Source organism: Gopherus flavomarginatus, chromosome 16 (genome assembly GCF_025201925.1).
Source record: "Gopherus flavomarginatus isolate rGopFla2 chromosome 16, rGopFla2.mat.asm, whole genome shotgun sequence".
Lineage (NCBI taxonomy): Eukaryota > Metazoa > Chordata > Testudines > Testudinidae > Gopherus > Gopherus flavomarginatus.
The window spans coordinates 1,625,451-1,640,396 of record NC_066632.1 but is presented as its reverse complement, the minus strand read 5'-3'; the positions used below and the strand labels follow the sequence as shown (position 1 = coordinate 1,640,396).

General features: G+C 62.6%; 1 protein-coding gene across 1 annotated transcript in view; it reads right to left on the bottom strand.

Annotated features, from left to right (window-relative positions):
* The window catches only part of SLC44A2 (solute carrier family 44 member 2), a 48,488-nt gene that overhangs the window by 28,415 nt on the left and 5,127 nt on the right, over positions 1-14,946 (bottom strand). The window lies entirely within an intron of this gene.

The following is a 14,946-nucleotide window of genomic DNA, read 5'->3' as shown; positions in this document are numbered from 1 at the left end:
AGCTGCATGGTTTGCTGCTGGGCTCAGACCTGAGGCCTGACCTAACGATGCACCGTGGGAGTAGCACGTTTCTCGCTGCCCTGCGTGCCCTCTGCCAGTCGTCCACGAGCCCCTGCCCTGGCAGCAGCTCTGCACTCCCATTGGCTGGCGGTGATGTCATGGGGCAGACTGGTAGGCCACGATTTATGGCTCAGAAACAAAAGCCGGGATTGGAGGAGTGGGAGAATCTGAGCATCTCTCCTGGAGCTGATGCCTTGGACTGAGGGAACCACCGCCCCCCGCCCAGTGCCAGGCTGCCCCTCAGCACAAAGGAGGGCTGGGGAAAGCCTCAACCATGCTGGGGAGAGGAGAGAGGCCAGGCCCACTCCCTAGACAGGGCAGAGCCTGCTGGGCCATGAGTCATTCTGCCACTCAGGCTGCTGCAGGGAGGGTGGGGAGAGTGGAACAAGAAACAAGTGGGTGTGAATGCATGAGAGAGGCCGGTTAACCACAGCCCAGAGGGCAAATGCTCCTAGCCGGTCCCTGAGCTGCAGTGCTGGGGGCAGAGGGAGCAAAGGGGGAAGCCTGGAGGGGTGGGACTGGGAGATCCAGACAGTGGGGGGAGGAAGGACAATCCAAGGGTTCAGCCTCAGATTTGTGCTCAATTCCCCACTCTGCCACTGACTCCCCGTGTGGTCTTGGTCAAGTCACTTAGTCTCTCTGTGCCTCAAGTCCCAGCTGTACACCATGAGTAGTAGCCCAGGGCTGGGCCAGAGAAGCAGCTCCCATAGCTAGGGCTAGCAAAGCTGCTGAGATACCCCAGCCCCTGGCGTGGGCAGCTCACCAGGGGGTGGGGGGCTGGCTCGGTTATTCACACACCCGGAGCTATTTGGGTTCCTTTTGTCACTCTCTGACTTTCCCATCACGTGGCCTTCCCAGGCCCCTCTGGCCATTTTCCTTCCCCAACGTGGATTCTGCAGGTTTGTTTCAGTCCCCCTCAGGAGAGGCTTCCACAGGCGGCTTTCTCCTCGCCCCACCAGCTAGGTGGGCACAATCTCGTAGCCTCCTCTCTGTCCTCAAGCTGCAGGCTCTGAGCCCCGAGGCAGCCCCCGTCCCGGCGCCCCAGATGCAGCCTCACAGCTTTCGGATGCCATGAGCTGCTGGGCCTGAGGACGGGGACGGGAACGAGAACAAGGAGAAGGTAGAAAGTGTCATCTCCCGAGCCAGCTGCCCTCTGCCTCCGGCCACGCACAGTGACAGTCCGGAGACCCCCCCATCTCGCAAGGGGCTGCCCAGGGCACCAGCCCCAGTGGGTGCTGTTCAGAGGAGGTGGCGAGCAGTCTCCTGGCAAAGACAACCCGATCAACAGGAAATGAAGTGGTGCTAATTAAAAGAGATGGATGCCGCCGGCTTTTATCTGCCGTTCAGCCAGGATCAAAGGGGCGCTCGATAGAGAGGCTGTTCCAGAGAAAATGCCAGGAAGCCGCAAGTTCGCTGAGCCCTAGGAACCCCCGAGGCCCCTCTCCACGGTGGGGAACCAGCATATTCCTCACAGCCCAAAAGTGGAACCACTCTGAGGGAGACCTCGTGCTCGGCTGTTCAGCCGCTCCTGCCCCATCGGCTCCGAGGGGCGCGAGAGCGGGGAAGTGGGGCGTAGCCGGAGATCCCTGGGCAGCCGTGGGCTCGCTGCAGGGCTGAAAGTATCACAATGGCGACTTGGGTTTAGCTTGTCCACCACCCCCACCTCCCAGCGGCTGCTAGACCCACCTCGCTGACCCCACAGTGGGGGAAGGGACGGAAGAGACAATTTCAGTTTAAAGCCTTTATCAGATTAAAGAGACGTGGGTTTGTGTTCTGTTGTAACAGGGGGTTAATTTGGTTTTGTCTTTTAATTGAGAAAGAGTTTGCTGCCTGGGAGAGTGGAGGATCTATGCCCCTCAACCCCGACCCACAGCCCCCACTATCCCAGCCCTACACCCCCAGCTCTGCTGGTGCCCCTCACTCCCGACCTGCGGCTCTCACTATCCCAGCCCTACCCACCCCAGCTCTGCCGGTGCCCCTCAACCCCGACCCACAGCCCCCACTATCCCAGCCCTACACACCCAGCTCTGCCGGTGCCCCTCACTCCCGACCTGCGGCTCTCACTATCCCAGCCCTACCCCCCCCCAGCTCTGCCGGTGCCCCTCAACCCTGACCCACAGCCCTTACTATCCCAGCCCTACCCCCCCTAGCTCTGCCAGTGCCCCTCACTCCTGACCCACAGCCCTCACTATCCCAGCCCTACCCCCCCCCCCAGCTCTGCCGGTGCCCCTCAACCCTGACCCACAGCCCTTACTATCCCAGCCCTACCCCCCCAGCTCTGCCAGTGCCCCTCAACCCTGACCCACAGCCCTCACTATCCCAGTCCTGCCCACCCCCCCCAGCTCTGCCGGTGCCCCTCACTCCCGACCCACAGCTCTTACTATTCCAGTCCTACCCACCCCAGCTCTGCCGGTGCCCCTCAACCCCGACCCACAGCCCCCACTATCCCAGTCCTACCGACCCCCCCAGCTCTGCCGGTGCCCCTCAACCCCGACCCACAGCCCCCACTATCCCAGCCCTACACCCCCAGCTCTGCCGGTGCCCCTCACTCCCGACCTGCGGCTCTCACTATCCCAGCCCTACCCACCCCAGCTCTGCCGGTGCCCCTCAACCCCGACCCACAGCCCCCACTATCCCAGTCCTACCCACCCCCCCAGCTCTGCCGGTGCCCCTCACTCCTGACCCACAGCCCTCACTATCCCAGCCCTACCCCCGCTAGCTCTGCCAGTGCCCCTCACTCCTGACCCATAGCCCTCACTATCCCAGCCCTACCCCCGCTAGCTCTGCCAGTGCCCCTCACTCCTGACCCACAGCCCTCACTATCCCAGTCCTACCCACCCCCCCAGCTCTGCCGATGTCCCTCAACCCTGACCCGCAGCCCTCACTATCCCAGTCCTACCCACCCCAGCTCTGCCGGTGCCCCTCAACTCTGACCCACAGCCCTTACTATCCCAGTCCTACCCACCCCCCCAGCTCTGCCGGTGCCCCTCAACCCTGACCCGCAGCCCTCACTATCCCAGTCCTACCCACCCCAGCTCTGCCGGTGCCCCTCAACCCTGACCCACAGCCCTTACTATCCCAGCCCTACACCCCCAGCTCTGCTGGTGCCCCTCAACCCTGACCCACAGCCCTTACTATCCCAGCCCTACCCCCCTAGCTCTGCCAGTGCCCCTCACTCCTGACCCACAGCCCTCACTATCCCAGCCCTGCCCCCCACAGCTCTGCCGGTGCCCCTCACTCCTGATCCACAGCCCTCACTATCCCAGTCCTACCCACCCCAGCTCTGCCGGTGCCCCTCAACCCCGACCCACAGCCCCCACTATCCCAGTCCTACCCACCTCCCCAGCTCTGCCGGTGCCCCTCACTCCTGATCCACAGCCCCCACTATCCCAGTCCTACCCACCCCCCCAGCTCTGCCGGTGCCCCTCACTCCTGACCCACAGCCCTCATTATCCCAGCCCTACCCCCCCCAGCTCTGCCGGTGCCCCTCAACCCTGACCCACAGCCCTTACTATCCCAGCCCTATCCCCCCTAGCTCTGCCAGTGCCCCTCACTCCTGACCCACAGCCCTCACTATCCCAGCCCTACCCCCCCTAGCTCTGCCAATGCCCCTCACTCCCGACCCACAGCCCTCACTATCCCAGCCCTACACCCCCAGCTCTGCCGGTGCCCCTCACTCCTGACCCATAGCCCTCACTATCCCAGTCCTACCCACCCCCCCAGCTCTGCCGATGTCCCTCAACCCTGACCCGCAGCCCTCACTATCCCAGTCCTACCCACCCCAGCTCTGCCGGTGCCCCTCAACCCCGACCCACAGCCCCCACTATCCCAGTCCTACCCACCCCCCCAGCTCTGCCGGTGCCCCTCACTCCTGACCCACAGCCCTCACTATCCCAGCCCTACCCCCGCTAGCTCTGCCAGTGCCCCTCACTCCTGACCCATAGCCCTCACTATCCCAGTCCTACCCACCCCCCCAGCTCTGCCGATGTCCCTCAACCCTGACCCGCAGCCCTCACTATCCCAGTCCTACCCACCCCGGCTCTGCCGGTGCCCCTCAACCCTGACCCACAGCCCTTACTATCCCAGCCCTACACCCCCAGCTCTGCTGGTGCCCCTCAACCCTGACCCACAGCCCTTACTATCCCAGCCCTACCCCCCTAGCTCTGCCAGTGCCCCTCACTCCTGACCCACAGCCCTCACTATCCCAGCTCTACCCCCCCCCAGCTCTGCCGGTGCCCCTCAACCCTGACCCACAGCCCTCACTATCCCAGCCCTGCCCCCCACAGCTCTGCCGGTGCCCCTCACTCCCGACCCACAGCCCTCACTATCCCAGTCCTACCCACCCCAGCTCTGCCGGTGCCCCTCAACCCCGACCCACAGCCCCCACTATCCCAGTCCTACCCACCCCCCCAGCTCTGCCGGTGCCCCTCACTCCTGACCCACAGCCCTCACTATCCCAGCCCTACACCCCCAGCTCTGCCGGTGCCCCTCACTCCCGACCTGCGGCTCTCACTATCCCAGCCCTACACCCGCTAGCTCTGCCAGTGCCCCTCACTCCCGACCCACAGCCCTCACTATCCCAGTCCTACCCACCCCCACAGCTCTGCCGGTGCCCCTCAACCCTGACCCACAGCCCCCACTATCCCAGCCCTACACCCCCAGCTCTGCCGGTGCCCCTCACTCCCGACCCACAGCCCTCACTATCCCAGCCCTACCCCCCCTAGCTCTGCCGGTGCCCCTCACTCCCGACCTGCGGCTCTCACTATCCCAGCCCTACCCACCCCAGCTCTGCGGGTGCCCCTCAACCCCGACCCACAGCCCCCACTATCCCAGTCCTACCCACCCCCCCAGCTCTGCCAGTGCCCCTCACTCCTGACCCACAGCCCTCAATATCCCAGCCCTACCCCCCCCAGCTCTGCCGGTGCCCCTCAACCCTGACCCACAGCCCTCACTATCCCAGCCCTACCCCCCCCAGCTCTGCCGGTGCCCCTCAACCCTGACCCACAACTCTAACTATCCCAGCCCTACACCCGCTAGCTCTGCCAGTGCCCCTCACTCCCGACCCACAGCCCTCACTATCCCAGTCCTACCCACCCCAGCTCTGCCGGTGCCCCTCAACCCTGACCCACAGCCCTCACTATCCCAGTCCTACCCCCCCTAGCTCTGCCGGTGCCCCTCACTCCTGACCCACAGCCCCCACTATCCCAGTCCTACCCACCCCCCCAGCTCTGCCGGTGCCCCTCACTCCTGATCCACAGCCCTCACTATTCCAGTCCTACCCACCCCCCCAGCTCTGCCAGTGCCCCTCACTCCCGACCCACAGCCCTCACTATCCCAGTCCTACCCACCCCAGCTCTGCCGGTGCCCCTCAGCCCTGACCCACAGCCCTTACTATCCCAGCCCTACCCCCCCTAGCTCTGCCGGTGCCCCTCACTCCTGACCCACAGCCCTTACTATTCCAGTCCTACCCACCCCCCCAGCTCTGCCGGTGCCCCTCAACCCTGACCCACAGCCCTCACTATCCCAGTCCTACCCACCCCAGCTCTGCCGGTGCCCCTCAACCCTGACCCACAGCCCTTACTATCCCAGCCCTACCCCCCCTAGCTCTGCCGGTGCCCCTCACTCCTGACCCACAGCCCTTACTATTCCAGTCCTACCCACCCCCCCAGCTCTGCCGGTGCCCCTCACTCCTGACCCACAGCCCTTACTATTCCAGTCCTACCCACCCCAGCTCTGCCGGTGCCCCTCAACCCTGACCCACAGCCCTCACTATCCCAGCCCTACCCCCCCCAGCTCTGCCGGTGCCCCTCAACCCTGACCCACAGCCCTCACTATCCCAGCCCTACCCACCCCAGCTCTACCGGTGCCCCTCAACCCCGACCCACAGCCCCCACTATCCCAGCCCTACACCCCCAGCTCTGCCGGTGCCCCTCACTCCCGACCCACAGCCCTCACTATCCCAGTCCTGCCCACCCCCCCAGCTCTGCCGATGCCCTTCAACCCTGACGCGCAGCCCTCACTATCCCAGCCCTACCCCCCCCCCAAGCTCTGCCGGTGCCTCTCAACCCTGACCCACAGCCCTCACTATCCCAGCCCTACCCCCCCAGCTCTGCCGGTGCCCCTCACTCCTGACCCACAGCCCTTACTATCCCAGTCCTACTCCCCCCCCCCCCAGCTCTGCCGGTGCCCCTCACTCCTGATCCACAGCCCTCACTATCCCAGTCCTACCCACCCCAGCTCTGCCGGTGCCCCTCACTCCCGACCCACAGCCCTCACTATCCCAGTCCTACCCACCCCAGCTCTGCCGGTGCCCCTCACTCCTGACCCACAGCCCTTACTATTCCAGTCCTACCCACCCCCCCAGCTCTGCTGGTGCCCCTCACTCCTGATCCACAGCCCTCACTATCCCAGTCCTACCCACCCCAGCTCTGCCGGTGCCCCTCAGCCCTGACCCACAGCCCTTACTATCCCAGCCCTACCCCCCCTAGCTCTGCCAGTGCCCCTCACTCCCGACCCACAGCCCTCACTATCCCAGCTCTACCCCCCCCCCAGCTCTGCCGGTGCCCCTCAACCCTGACCCACAGCCCTCACTATCCCAGCCCTGCCCCCCACAGCTCTGCTGGTGCCCCTCACTCCCAACCCACAGCCCTCACTATCCCAGTCCTGTCCCCCCCAGCTCTGCCGGGGCCCCTCACTCCCGACCCGCTGCCCCCTGCTACCCCAGGCCTGTCCCCCCAGCCCCTCAGTCCCAACCTGCAGCCTCACCAAAGTCTAGTCCTGGCTCCCAGCTGAACTCTCCCAATGCCCTTCGCTCCATCCTTGCAGCCGCCTCCTCCCCCTGGTCACCAGCCGGCAGAGCAGCCCCACCCCAGGCTGAGGCCCTGACAGGTTCTCAACTCCTCCCTCAGCCGGGCCCTGGTTTCCTCCTGCGGGAACTGACCAGCTTGTGGCCTGTTTCGGCAGGGCCGGTCTCCTGGTCTGGGGGAATCTTCCCGCTGATGCAACCCTGCTCTCGTGACCAGCTTGCGTCAGATGCCCCTCACCCCCGCCCAGCCAGCCACGTCCTCGTTGTGCCCCAGGACACTGGAAGGATGGGTTCCCCAATTCCAGCCTCTGGACGCAATCTCTGATTTACCACCTGGGGCCCATCCTGCCACGGCCTGGGCTGCACCTGTGGCGAGAACAGAGACCTCAAGACCCCAGGGCAAGGGATGCCCAGCGGCAGTGGGTACAGGGCATGGGCACAGGTGCTACAAGTAAGGGTGACAGGTTGTGGCAGGAGCCCCTGGTTTGAAGTGGTTTCCATCACCTACAGGATTTAGAGTTTGGTTCACTGGCTCTCAGCACCCCCACTATACAAACCATTCCATCCCCCCAGGTGTGGGGTCACCCTGCCACAGGTCCCACTCTGGCCTTACCCAGCGGATGCCAGTTTCCAGAGCTGCCAGTCTGGCACCTGCCCTCTGCTACCAACATCCAGCCCTGAGGTGAGGAAATCCCCCTGCGGGAGCACGTGACCCGTGTGGCTTGTAACAGGATGTCATGCCTGCTAGCGCAGTCAGACGAGCTAGAGGCCTGGCCTGTAACAAGTGACTGGGCCAGGCCCGGGCCAGGGCCCCTCTGATGCTGGAGGCTCCATGGGGGCCCGTGGCAGCGCTTGCCTCTTTCCGAATCCTCACATGGTCCTGGCACCTCTGGCGTTTCCAGCCTCGCAACCCAGTACCTGTTTGCAGCACCAAACCACCAGCTGTTTGCTCTCCGGGCCCTGGCCTCTGCTGCCCTGACGGGCCCCAGCATGGCCAGGATCTGCAGCTCTCCCTGTAGGCTGGGTGCTGACTGGCATGTGACCTGGCAGGCATCTCAGAGCCTGGTTCTCCACCCCTCAAAACTCCCTCTCATCGTCTGGCTGAGGCATCTCCTGCCTTGCTCAGATTCCCTCTCCCTGAGTCAGCTGGCTGGGGCAGGAGCCCACTCAGAGGGGAGGCTCCTTCTCCTCCAGCCGGGCCAAGGTCTGCAGCCTCTGGGCCATAAGGGTCTGAACCTAGGGACCGGGGCCCTAGGCAGCTTCTGAACCTCCAGGAGACTGAACAGCACCTGACAGATGGAAACATCCCCCCCCCCCCCCCCACAACAGCTTTGGGTGCAGGGTCAAACAGGGAGCAGGTCCGTCTTTCTCTGGGACATTCTTCCTCCCTAGATCCCACTGGGCACAGAACTCCTCACACACACACCCTAAGCTGTGGCTGTGCACTGCTAAACAGCACCCGCTCCACCCCAGAAGCAGCTGCATTTTCTCCTAGGAAGAGCTATTCTTCTTCGAGTGATTGCTCACATCCATTCCAGTTAGGTGTGCGCGCCGCGCGTGCACGTTCGTCGGAAACTTTTTTTACCCTAGCAACTCCAGTGGGCCGGCAGGTCGCCCCCTGGAGTGGCGCCGCCATGGCGCTCAATATATATCCCTGCCGGCCCACCCGCTCCTCAGTTCCTTCTTACCGCCGTGTCGGTCGTTGGAACTGTGGAGCGCGGCATAGCTGTCCTCCACGTCCCTAGCTCTCCTCGTTATCTATCGTTTATCTCTAGTACTATTGTAGTTGTTAATTAGATTGTTAAGTGTAGATAGTAGTAGTTAAGTATAAGTAAGTTGTAAATAGTTTTTCGCCGGGGGCTTAGCCCTTCCCGGCACCCGGCACCGGGCTCATGCCTGGTTCGCCGGGCTTCAAGCAGTGTGCGGCCTGCAAGAAGCCCATGCCTACCAGCGATCCCCACGACGCGTGCCTGAAGTGCCTGGGGGAATCGCACAGATCAGACAAGTGCCGCATCTGCAAGGCTTTTAAGCCAAGGACAAAGAAGGAGAGGGATCAAAGACTCCGAACTCTCCTTATGGAGGCGGCACTTGACCCGGCGGCTTCGCAGGCCGTGATCTCAGCGCCGGCACCGGATCGCACCGGCACCGAGAAGACTCCCCGGCACCGACCTTCTCCGGCACCGGGGACAGAGCCAAGGCCGTCGAAGTCTGCTACTCCAGCCAGGCAGACCCGACTGGAGCGCCCGGCCTCAACATCGGCCGCGGCGCCGCCGGCACCGTCGACTCCGGGCCCGGCAGGTCCGTCGAGTCCGGTGACGCCAAGCTCCCCCATGAGATCTGGGGTTGAGATAGTGGTCCCATCTACACCGGAGACCTTCGCCTCGGCTCGGGACCTCATAGCCCTGACTGAGCCCACTCAGCTGCCACCCCCGGTACCTCCGGTGCGGGTCGTGTCCAGAGGCAAGCCCATGATGTCGGCACCGTCTCGGGACTCACGTTCACGATCCAGGTCCCGACGCCACGGTCGCTCCAGATCCCGCCGCCGCTCGCAGTCCCGGCACCGCTCCCCTCAGCGGTACCGGTCGCACTCGCGGCGCCGGTCGACATCAAGACGATCGCGGTCGGACTCCAGCCGCCGATACCGGCACCGCGATTCCAGGAGCCGGTCCCGACGTTACTCGCCGCACCGGTCGACCTCCCAGCACCGAGCTGGTGGCAGGTCCCAGTCCCGGTCGACCTCCCGGCACCGAGCTGGTGGCAGGTCCTGATCCCGGCACCGAAGCGGCGCCCGGTACCGGTCCAGATCCCGGCACCGTGACAGAACCCGGTCCCGGTCCTGATCCCGGCACCGATATGACTCCCGGCACCGGTCCCCGGCACCGAGACGTTCGTCCGTGCCGACCCGCGCAGACCCTTACCAACCAGGGTCAGCCCCGCCATGGCCCTCTAGACAGCCGTCCGTATCTTCCCAAACGGACAGCGGGTATGCGCTGGGCACCGACCGGCAGGCGGCGCTGTTCAGCGATCCGCCACAGCAAGACCAAGGCCCGCAGCAATGGGGATTCTGGACACCCTGGGCATACCATCAGGCCCAGGGCCCCCAACAGCTCCCTGCTAGGCCGGCGACTGCGGAGCGCAGGGCGCCTGAAGCCTCGTTGTCTCGCCCCCCTCCCTCCCCGGATGGGGAGGAAGGGTCCAAGCAACAAGACTCCGCTTTGGCTCCTGAGGCAGAGGCGAGGGCCGAAGGAGACCCGCCGTTAGACACTCTCTTGCCGGGGGTCTCCTCATCCTCCTCCCCGGATGAAGCGGTGGCTGGTACCTCCTCCAACAGCCCCCCCCCCGCTGGATCTCAGGGCGCACCAAGACCTCCTCAGGCGAGTAGCTCAAAATCTGAGTCTGCAAGCCGAGGAGGTCTCGGAGATAGAGGATCCAATTGTCACCATCCTCTCAGCAGATGCTCCCATCAGGGTCGCCCTACCCTTCATACGAACCATCCAGGCCAACGCCAACACCATCTGGCAGTCTCCGGCCTCCATCCCTCCTACTGCGAAGGGCGTCGAGAGGAAGTACATGGCTCCTTCTAAGGGCTACGAGTACCTCCATGTGCACCCGACTCCATGTTCCCTGGTGGTTCAATCCGTGAACGATAAGGAGCGTCATGGCCAGGAGGCTCCAGCCCCCAAATCCAGAGAGGCCAGGCGGATGGACCTCCTCGGCCGTAAGGTGTACTCGGCTGGGGCACTGCAGCTCAGGGTCTCCAACCAGCAAGCCCTGCTGAGCAGATACGCCTTCAACTCCTGGGTGGCAGCAGACAAATTCAAGGAGCTGCTGCCACAAGACGCTCGCCAAGAGTTTACGGCCATCTTGGATGAAGGCAAGAAGGTCACACGCACGTCCTTGCAAGCCTCTTTGGATGCTGCAGACTCAGCTGCCCGTACCCTCGCGTCGGGAGTAACGATGCGTCGCATCTCCTGGCTGCAGGTTTCTGGCCTTCCGCCGGAGCTCCAGCATACCATACAGGACCTTCCTTTCGAAGGCCAGGGCTTGTTCTCTGAAAAGACAGACCCCAGACTCAAGAGTCTGAAAGATAACCGAGTCATTATGCGGTCCCTCGGGATGCACACACCCGTGACGCAACGCAGACCCTTCCGGCCACAGCAACAACAACAGCGCAGGCCGTATTCCCAGTTCCGCCAGCGGCAGGACCTTAACAGGCACCGCGGCAGGAATGGAAGGCGCAGGCATTCGGGGAACCAAGGGGGGCAGAACCAAGGCTCCTCTAAGCCCCCGCCTGGACCTAAGCCTTCATTTTGAAGGTGCGCCCGAGGGCGCAGTAACAGTTTCCCCAATGGATCCTTCCCCCCCGTTTTCCAACCGCCTTTCGTTTTTCCTCCCGGCGTGGTCCCAAATAACATCGGACCGCTGGGTCTTAAGCACGGTGCAGACGGGATACCGCCTGCAGTTTGTTTCATTTCCTCCTTCCCGCCCCCCTTCCTCGTCCCTCTTCAGGGACCCCTCTCACGAGCAATTCCTTCGACAGGAGGTGCAGACGCTCCTCGGCAAAGGAGCTATAGAGGCGGTGCCGGAGAATGAGAAAGGCAAGGGGTTTTATTCCCGCTACTTTCTGATCCCCAAGGCCAAGGGGGGCCTCAGGCCTATCCTCGACCTGCGAGAGCTCAACAAGTACCTGGTGAAGTTGAAGTTCCGCATGGTATCCCTGGGGACCATTATCCCATCCCTGGATCCGGGAGACTGGTACGCCGCCCTCGACATGCAGGACGCGTATTTTCACATTGCCATTTGGCCACGCCACAGACGTTTCCTTCGCTTCGTGGTGGGCCCTCTTCATTATCAATTTGCAGTCCTCCCATTTGGCCTGTCCACGGCCCCGAGGGTGTTTACAAAATGCATGGCAGTTGTTGTGGCGCATCTTCGGCGCAATCGTATCCACGTGTTTCCTTATCTGGACGATTGGTTGATTCGGGGCACGTCGGAACAACAAGTCTGCAGCCATGTCCGTGTGATCACCGGCATGTTCGCCACTCTGGGCCTCTTGGTAAACACGGACAAGTCCACCCTGATTCCCACACAGATGGTGGAATTCATCGGGGCCGTCCTGGACGCCACTGTGGGCAGGGCCTTGCTGCCATTGCAGCGGTTCCAGGCCTTGTCGGCGATCGTTCAACGACTGCGGACAGCCCCCTTGACGTCAGTGCGGACATGTCTAACCCTGTTAGGCCACATGGCGGCTTGCACCTTTGTGACCGGTTACGCTCGGCTCCGCATGAGGCCCCTCCAGTTGTGGCTCATCAATCATTACAGGCCGACAAGACAGCCGCTAGATATGTTAATCACAATCCCCCAGAGGGTATTAGATTCTCTCGGCTGGTGGCTAGACCAGTCCGTGTTATGTGCGGGTCTCCCTTTCCACCCACCTCAGCCCTCGGTGTCCCTAACAACGGATGCCTCAGATCTGGGCTGGGGGGCCCACCTAGGGACCCTGAGGACGCAGGGCCTGTGGTCCCAGGAGGAGGTGGGGCTACACATCAACATGCGGGAGTTGAGAGCGGTCCGCCTTGCTTGTCAAACGTTCTGTCATCAGCTTCAGGGTCGCTGTGTCGCGGTGTTCACCGACAACACGACGACCATGTATTATATCAACAAGCAGGGCGGCACCAGATCCTCCTCCCTGTGCCACGAGGCGATACGACTCTGGGACTTTTGTGTAGCCCACTCCATTCACCTCATGGCTTCCTTCCTCCCCGGAGTACGGAACACGCTGGCGGATCGATTGAGCAGATCCTTCCTGTCGCACGAGTGGTCCCTTCGCCCGGACGTCGCCCTCTCCATCTTCCGGAGGTGGGGTTATCCCCGGGTGGACCTATTCGCGTCCAAGGGGAACAGGAAGTGCCAAGCGTTCTGCTCCTTTCAGGGTAGGGAGCCCGGGTCGATAGCGGATGCCTTCCTCATTCAGTGGTCGACCCACCTGTACTATGTGTTTCCCCCATTCCCTCTGGTCCACAGGGTCCTTCTGAAGGTGCGCAGGGACAGGGCTCACGTGATCATGGTAGCCCCGGCATGGCCCAGACAGCACTGGTACCCCATGCTGCTGGACCTGACCATAGCCGACCCAGTTCCCCTGCCCCTTCATCCGGACCTGATTACCCAGGAGCACGGGACCCTCTGTCACCCGGACCTGCAGTCGCTGCACCTAGCGGCGTGGCTCCTGCGTGGCTGACTGGCTCTGAGCTGCGCTGCTCCACGCCGGTGAGGGAGGTGCTCTTGGGCAGCAGGAAGCCGTCCACGAGAGCGACATATTCGGCCAAATGGAAGCGCTTCTCCTGTTGGTGCGTGGAGAGAAATCTCCGCCCTATGGAAGTTTCGGTAGCCGACATCTTAGACTACGTTTGGTCCCTCAAAGGGCAAGGTCTGGCCATATCGTCGTTGCGAGTCCACCTAGCAGCTATCTCCACCTTTCACCCGGGTGCGGATGGTCGCTCTGTTTTTTCTCACCCAACGGTGTCTAGATTCCTTAAGGGGCTGGAACGTTTATACCCTAACGTCCGTCCCCCTGCTCCAACCTGGGATCTTAACCTGGTGTTGTCCCGGCTCATGGGACCCCCCTTTGAGCCGTTAGCTACTTGCTCCCTGCTATACCTCTCTTGGAAGACTGCCTTTCTAGTAGCTATCACCTCAGCTAGACGGGTGTCGGAACTCCGGGCTCTTGTGGTAGACCCCCCATACACAGTCTTCCACAAAGACAAGGTGCAGCTGAGACCACACCCTGCCTTTCTCCCCAAGGTGGTCTCAGCCTTCCACGTCAACCAAGAGATATTCCTCCCGGTTTTTTTCCCGAAACCTCACTCCTCAGGCAGGGAGCAGCAGCTCCACTCGCTTGATGTCCGTAGGGCTCTCGCGTTCTACGTGGAGAGGACCAAGCCCTTCCGCAAATCCCCCCAGCTTTTCGTGGCAGTAGCGGACCGCATGAAAGGGCTTCCTATCTCCTCCCAGAGGTTATCCTCTTGGGTAACGTCCTGCATCAGGACCTGTTATGACTTGGCCCGTGTCTCTACGGGCCATGTAACTGCGCATTCTACCAGGGCGCAGGCGTCGTCGCTGGCTTTCCTCGCCCGTGTGCCCATCCAGGAAATCTGTCGGGCAGCGACCTGGTCATCGGTCCACACCTTTGCTTCCCACTACGCCCTGGTCCAGCAGTCAAGAGAGGATGCGGCCTTCGGATCTGCAGTGCTCCATGCCGCGACTTCTCACTCCGACCCCACCGCCTAGGTATGGCTTGGGATTCACCTAACTGGAATGGATGTGAGCAATCACTCGAAGAAGAAAAGACGGTTACTCACCTTTGTAACTGTTGTTCTTCGAGATGTGTTGCTCACATCCATTCCACACCCGCCCTCCTTCCCCACTGTCGGAGTAGCCGGCAAGAAGGAACTGAGGAGCGGGTGGGCCGGCAGGGATATATATTGGGCGCCATGGCGGCGCCACTCCAGGGGGCGACCTGCCGGCCCACTGGAGTTGCTAGGGTAAAAAGTTTCCGACGAGCGTGCACGCGCGGCGCGCACACCTAACTGGAATGGATGTGAGCAACACATCTCGAAGAACAACAGTTACAAAGGTGAGTAACCGTCTTTTCCTGTGCATTTGGTTAGCAGGCCCCTTTGCAAACCCCCGCAGCAGGCATGCTGGCCTTACAGTGGAGTTGGGTTCAGGGGTGGCCTTGCGTTCAGATTGCTCTCTATCCTTTGCATGGTCCATCTCCCGTTTGGAGCTCAGACTTGGGTAGGTGACCACAGGCAGGGGCTGGGCTTCCCCGTTGATGCACAGCAGGGTTGGGAGTGAAAAGCCACATGTATCAAAAGCAAGAGACACGTGGCTTTGTGGGCTCTCTCCCCAGGCGTGTCCCTGGGGAGTGAGTTGCGCTGCGACCCACCCTGTCCTGAATGACTGGAAGGCAGCCACCTCCCTGCCTCGGTTCCCCCCCACTTCCACCCCTCCTCCCAGCATGCCAGCTCTGAAACGCTGCCAGCTGGTGGGGGTGGGAACGGGGAGGGCACCTCCAACCC